Below are 7443 nucleotides of genomic sequence, written 5' to 3'. Positions count from 1 at the left end.
GTATCCTGTTCCTGCCTTATCCCCATAACCCTTGATTCCACTATCTTTAAGAGCTCTATCCATCTCTTTCTTGAAAGTATCCAGAGAGATGGCCTCCACTGCCTTCTGGGGCAGAGCATTCCATATATCCAGCACTCTCTAGCTGAAGAAGTTTTTCCTCAAATCTGTTCTAAATGGCCTACCCCTTATTTTTAAACTGTGTCCTCTGGTTCTGGACTCACCCATCAGCGGAAACATGCTTCCTGCCTCCACAGTGTCCAATCCCTTAATAATCTTACACGCCTCAATCAGATCCCCTCTCATCCTTCTAAACTCAAGTGTATACAAGCCCCGTCGCTCCAATCTTTCAACATATGATAGTCCTGCCATTCAGGGAATTGACCTCATCAAGAAATAGGCTGCCCCCAGACTTGAACTCAGATCCCAGCGATCAGAAACTCGCTTGCTCACCATTACGCTACAGCAACCAGAGCAAAAATATGGAACATTTCACGAATTTGCATGTCATCCTTGCGCAGGGGCCAGGCTAATCTTCTCTGTATCGTTCCAATTTTAGTATATGTGCTGCCGAAGCTTTCTTTCCACACAGGATCTGGAAAGCGCTGCCTCAGAGTGTCCTGGGAACACAGCTTCAGCTGAGGTTTTGCCAGTAAAATGGACATGGCGAGGAGGGAGAAAAATGGCGGCAGAGTGGCACTAGGCAAACTGCCCATTCGTAGAGCCAGGCTAGACAGAAGGAGGCAAATGGTCTCCTTTGGCACCTCAGTCAAACCGGGATCCTGCTGTTCATCCGATTGTCTGGTCACATAGTCCTATATCAATCCCTAAACTAATCCCATTGCCCTGTGTCATTTCCGAACTAATCACATTCTCTCCCAATAGTCCTGCACCAATTCCCAAACTAATCCCACTGCCTTACTCCCCAACCTTCCCCGTAGCCCTCTATCAATCCCAAATTAATCACACTGTCCCACTTTCTCCCCTGGGCCATACATCACTCCCCAAATGTGTCTGACTGTGCCAGTCTCACCCCATAGTCCTGTATCAATCCTCAAACTAATCCCACTTCCCTGCGCTCTTCGCACAGCCCTGTATCAATCCAACACTTATCCTACTGCCCACTCTCTCCCCATAGCCCTGTATCAATCCCCAAACAAATCCCAGTGCCCCATTCCCTCCCCACAGCCTTTCATCAATTCCCAAGCTATTCCCACTGCCTTAACCCCGTCCTCATAGCCCTCTATCGATTCCCAAACCAATCCCACTACGCTAACCCCCTCCCCATAGCACTCTATCAATCCCCAAACTAATCCCACTGCCCTAACCCCCTCCTCTTAGCCCTCTATCAATCCCCAAAATAATCCCAATGCTCCACTGTCTCCCCGGGGCCAGACATCAATCCCCAAATAAGTCTGACTGCCCCGATCTCACCCCATAGCCCTGTATGAATTCAAAACTAATCCCACTGCCCCACTCTGGCTTCCTTCACTGAACCAAGTATCTCTCCCTTTCTGTCTGTGATGGTCACACGAAGATAAGATTTGCAGGTTAATGAGAGCCTTGTCTCTGGAAGGAAAGATGGGATGTTGGGGGAGGGGTTCTGGAAATAGTGTGTTTTGGCTCTGTTCTGGCACATGCTTTATTGTGTCTTTCCCGCGGGACACCTGCAGGATTTATCAGCTTCTGGTGCAAAGAAATCTCAGGAAGATGAATGTGCCTCGAGGTCTGTCCTCCCTCGCCACCCCCAGAAGGGTGCGTACAATGGGAGAGTATGCTCTCTCATTTCAGCTGCACATAAACATGTCAGTTACTGCCAAGGTCGCTGGGTCGTGTCCACAGATAAAGCGAGCATCGCCGAGTGACTGCAGTTACACCCACCCGCAGACTGGATGAGGAATCTCAAACAAGACAGCACCCTGAGAGAGCCGCTTACATGAGTTCCTCGGGTTGATTCGAATTGTAATCTGTGATATTTCCTCTGTGTGTACGTGTGTTTTTTTTTTAACGTTTATCTGCCCACGAGAGTTATCAGTCAGCGTTTGACCTTGTCAAAATATTTCTTCAATGGACGGGCTCTCAATCAACATGCTATCGCTGTTCATCTCGCTCCTAATCTTGGTCAGTTTGGGTCCTCCGACGCTCTGCCACCTACTCCCAGTTTCTGAAGGGGATACTGCCCAGACACTCAGCTCATCCAACAGGTAAACAGACTGGAACTACCCTCGCTTACTGTCTGCCGAGTAAAGCAGATCCAGGATCTGCCCTGACTCTGCAGAGCATCAGTGGGTCACCCAGACTTCACAGTGAATCTCAATCTCGATTCTTTCCTCCCATTCAGTGTTTTATCTTCCCACACTTGTTTTTCTTTCTTGTTTTGCTTTTCTTAAAATTTGTTTGTGCGCCTATATTACAGGCTCCAGTTCCAGGTGGGAGCCCACTTACGCCCCCCTTCCCAGGCCACCCCATGTCTCGCCGCTCGCCCCCTCTCTAGCCCAGAGATTAGCTGGGCCCGTGCTGTTTACCTGACACGGTACAGTCGGTTCACTCTCTGATGTCCGTGGGCAGAACACTCCCTCCACGTTGCTGGCTGCCTGATGGTGTTGGAGCTGGGTTTCAGCTCACTGGGACCTGCTTCCGCACGGAGCTCGCGTCTTCGGCAGCAGAACGGGCACCAGCTCGCCAATTCCTCGGAGCTCCAGCTGCACCCAGGTGCCTCCTGCCGTTTCTTGGTATCTTGGATTGGGAGCAGACTGGACCATTCTGGAGGAAGTAGCTCCCCTTGCTATTCCTGACGGAAGGTGTTCACCAATCTCCGGTCTCCGTTGCACATCGCCTGCATTGGGAGGCACACGTTACAGTGAGGTCCCTTCAGCACCCTCTCTCACCAGCATTCCACCTTCCGTCCCATGCAGTGACCCACACTCTCTGCCACCTGCCAACCAGGCCCATTATGGTACCCTGCTCTAGACACATGCCCCCTTAACACACACACCCGCATATGCACACACACTTATACGCACACCCATATACATGCCAACACACACCTACGCACACAACAAACACTCTCATTGTCTCACACACACATACACGCACACACACACCCATATACGCACTGACACACTTATGCATCCATATACACACATATACATAACACAAATCAACAAACACCCATAAAAACACCGACACCCACATACTAACACACACCCATATACACACCAAAGCACACAACACACAAGTCTCTCTCTCACACACACACGATTATACACAGATACACACACATACCCATCATACACATAGCGACACAGCTATCCACCCTATACACAATAAGATGCACATGAATACATTCATTTACACGACAACACGCAACACAAAACAACAGACACCAGTGTATTCATATACACACGCACACACATACCCACTAAAACAGACATACACAGGCACATGCATCTATGCAGGAACAAATGCATACACAACCCCAGGGCTTCACCAACAGTCTCTGCCACATCCTCACAAACACGCTCATTGACACGGAAACATTCTCAAACATTCAGTTAAAGACAGGCACACTCTCACCAATATCCCTCGAAAATCCTGTCACACACCCATGCTCACCAACACCCTCTCCAACACTCTCTCCCACTCTACAACTCACCAACACCCTCGCCAACTCTCTCTCCCACTCTCAAACTCATCAACACACTCTCCAACACTCTCTCCCACTCTCACACAAACCAACACCCTCTCAAACACTCACTCCCACTCTCACACTCACCAACACATTCACCAGCACTCTCTCCCACTCTCACACTCACCAACACTATCTCCAACACTCTCTCCCACTCTCAGACTCACCAACACCCTCTCCAACACTCTCTGCACTCTCACAATCACCAACACCCTCTAAAACACTCTCTCCCACTCTCACACTCACCAACACACTCTCCAACACTCTCTACCACACCCACAATCAACAAAACCATGTCCAACACTCTCTACAAATCTCAAACTCACCACCACCCTCTACAACACTCCCTCCCACTCTCACACTCACCAACACCCTCTCGAACACTCTCGACCACACCCATACTCACCAACATCCTCTGGAACACTCTCTCCCACTCTCACACTCACCAACACACTCTCCAACACTCTCTACCACACCCACAATCAACAAAACCATGTCCAACACTCTCTACAAATCTCAAACTCACCACCACCCTCTACAACACTCCCTCCCACTCTCACACTCACCAACACCCTCTCCAACACTCTCGACCACACCCATACTCACCAACATCCTCTGGAACACTCTCTCCCACTCTCACACTCACCAAGACCCTCTAAAATAATTTCTACCACACCAATACTCACCAACACACTCTCAAACACTCTCTACCCCTCTCATACTCACCAACACCCTCTCCAACACTCTCTCCCACTCTCACACTCACCAACACCCTCTCCAACACTCTCTCCCACTCTCACACTCACCAACACCCTCGAAAACACTCTCAACCACACCCATACTCACCAACATCCTCTGGAACACTCTCTCCCACTCTCACACTCACCAAGACCCTCTAAAAGAATCTCTACCACACCCAGACTCACCAACACATTCTCCAACACTCTCTCCCACTCTAATACTCACCAACATCCTATCCAAAACTCACTCCCACTCTCACACTCACCAACAACCTCTCCAACACTCTCTCCCACTCTCACACTCACCAACACCCTCTCCAACACTCTCTATAACACCCACACTCACCAACATACTCTCAAACATTCTCTTCCCCTCTCACACTCACCAACACCCTCGCCACACTATCTACCACACTCACACTCACCAACACCCACTCCAACACTCTCTCCCACTCTCACACTCATCAACACATTCTCCAATACTCTCTACCACTCCCACACTCACTAACAACATCTCCAACACTCTCTCCCACGATCACACTCACCAACACGCTCTCCAACAATCTCTCTCACTCTCACACTCACCAACACCCTCTACAACAATCTCTACCACACCCATACTCACCAACACACTCGCCAACACTATCTCCCACTCTCACACTCACCAACACCCTCTCCAAAACTGTCTCCCACTCTCACACTCACCAACACCCTCTCCAACACTCTCTCCCACTCTCACACTCACCAACACACTCTCCAACACTCTCAACCACTGTCACACTCACCAACACACTCGCAAATACTCTCCACCACACCCACACTCACCAACACACTCTCCAACACTCTCTCCCTCTCTCACACTCACCAACACAGTCTCCAACAATTTCTCCCACTCTCACACTCACCAACAACCTCACCAAAACTCACTCTGACTCTCACACTCACCAACACCCTCTGCAACACTCTCTCACAATCTCAAAATCACCAACACCCTCTCCTACACTCTCTCCCACTCTCACACTCACCAAAACACTCTAAAACACTCACTCACACTCTCACACTCACCAACAACCTCTCCAACACTCTCTGCCACTTCCACACTCACCAAGTCATCCTCCAACACACTCACCCATTCTCACACTCACCATTGTCCCCTGAAACACTCTGTCACACTCTCACACTGACCAACACTCTCTCCAACACACTGTCCCAACCTCACACTCACCAACACACTCTCCAACACTCTCTACCACACCCACACTCACCAACACACTCTCCAACACTCTCTCCCACTCTCACACTCACCAAAACCCTCTCCAAAACTCTCTGGCACTCTCACTCTCACCATCACATTCCCCAACAATCTGTCCCACTCTCAAGCCCACCAACATATTCTCCAATACTGTCTCCCACTCTCACACTTACCAATACCCTCTCCAACACTCTCTCCCACACCCGCACTCACCAACACACTCTCCAACACTCTCTACCACACCCACAATCAACAAAAACATGTCAAACACTCTCTACAAATCTCAAACTCACCACCACCCTCTCCAACACTACCTCCCACTCTCACACTCACCAACACCCTCTCCAACACTCTCGACCGCAACCATACTCACCAACATCCTCTGGAACACTCTCTCCCACTCTCACACTCACCAAGACCCTCTAAAATAATCTCTACCACACCCAGACTCACCAACACACTCTCCAACACTCTCTACCCCTCTCATACTCACCAACACCCTCTCCAAAACTCTCTCCCAGTCTCACACTCACCAACACCCTCTCCAACACTCTCTCCCACTCTCACACTCACCAACACCCTCGAAAACACTCTCGACCACATCCATACTCACCAACATCCTCTGGAACACTCTCTCCCACTCTCACATTCACCAAGACCCTCTAAAAGAATCTCTACCACAACCAGACTCACCAACACACTCTCCAACACTCTCTCCCACTATAATACTCACCAACATCCTCTCCGAAACTCTCTCCCACTCTCACACTCACCAACACCCACTCCAACACTCTCTCCCACACTCACACTCACCAACACCCTCTCCAACACTCTCTCCCACTCTCACACTCATCAACACATTCTCCAATACTCTCTACCACTCCCACACTCACCAACAACATCTCCAACACTCTCTCCCACTATCACACTCACCAACACGCTCTCCAACAATCTCTCCCACTCTCACACTCACCAACACCCTCTCCAACAATCTCTACCACACCCATACTCACCAACATACTCGCCAACACTATCTCCCACTCTCACACTCACCAATAAGCTCTCCAACACTCTCTCCCACTCTCACACTCACCAACACCCTCTCCAAAACTGTCTCCCACTCTCACACTCACCAACACCCTCTCCAACACTCTCTGGCACTCTCACACTCACCATCACATTCCCCAACACTCTCAACCACTGTCACACTCACCAACACACTCGCAAATACTCTCTACCACACCCACACTCACCAACACACTCATCAACATATTCTCCAACACTCTCTCCCCCTCTCACACTCACCAACACAGTCTCCAACAATTTGCCCCACTCTTAGACTCACCAACAGCCTCACCAAAACTCACTCTGACTCTCAAACTCACCAACACCCTCTAAAACACTCTCTCACAATCTCAAAATCACCAACACCCTCTCCTACACTCTCTCTCACTCTCACACTCACCAAAACCCTCTCCAACACTCTCTGCCACGTCCACACTCACCAAGACATCCTCCAACACACTCACCCATTCTCACACTCACCATTATCCCCTGCAACATTCTGTCCCAATCTCACACTCACCAACACACTCTCCAACACTCTCTACCACACCCACACTCACCAACACACTCTACAACACTCTCTCACACTCTCACACTCACCAAAACCCTCTCCAAAACTCTCTGGTACTCTCACACTCACCATCACATTCCCCAACAATCTGTCCCACTCTCAAGCCCACCAACATATCCTCCAATACAGT

General features: G+C 49.8%; 1 pseudogene; it reads right to left on the bottom strand.

Moving 5' to 3' along the window:
- Positions 1-473: 473 nt before the first annotated feature.
- Positions 474-587, bottom strand: LOC125449475 (U6 spliceosomal RNA; annotated as a pseudogene).
- Positions 588-7443: the final 6856 nt, after the last annotated feature.

The sequence above is a fragment of the Stegostoma tigrinum genome, chromosome 42 (assembly GCF_030684315.1).
Source record: "Stegostoma tigrinum isolate sSteTig4 chromosome 42, sSteTig4.hap1, whole genome shotgun sequence".
Classification (NCBI taxonomy): domain Eukaryota; kingdom Metazoa; phylum Chordata; class Chondrichthyes; order Orectolobiformes; family Stegostomatidae; genus Stegostoma; species Stegostoma tigrinum.
The sequence above is the reverse complement of the archived record's forward strand: the minus strand, read 5'-3'. Positions and strand labels throughout refer to the sequence as shown.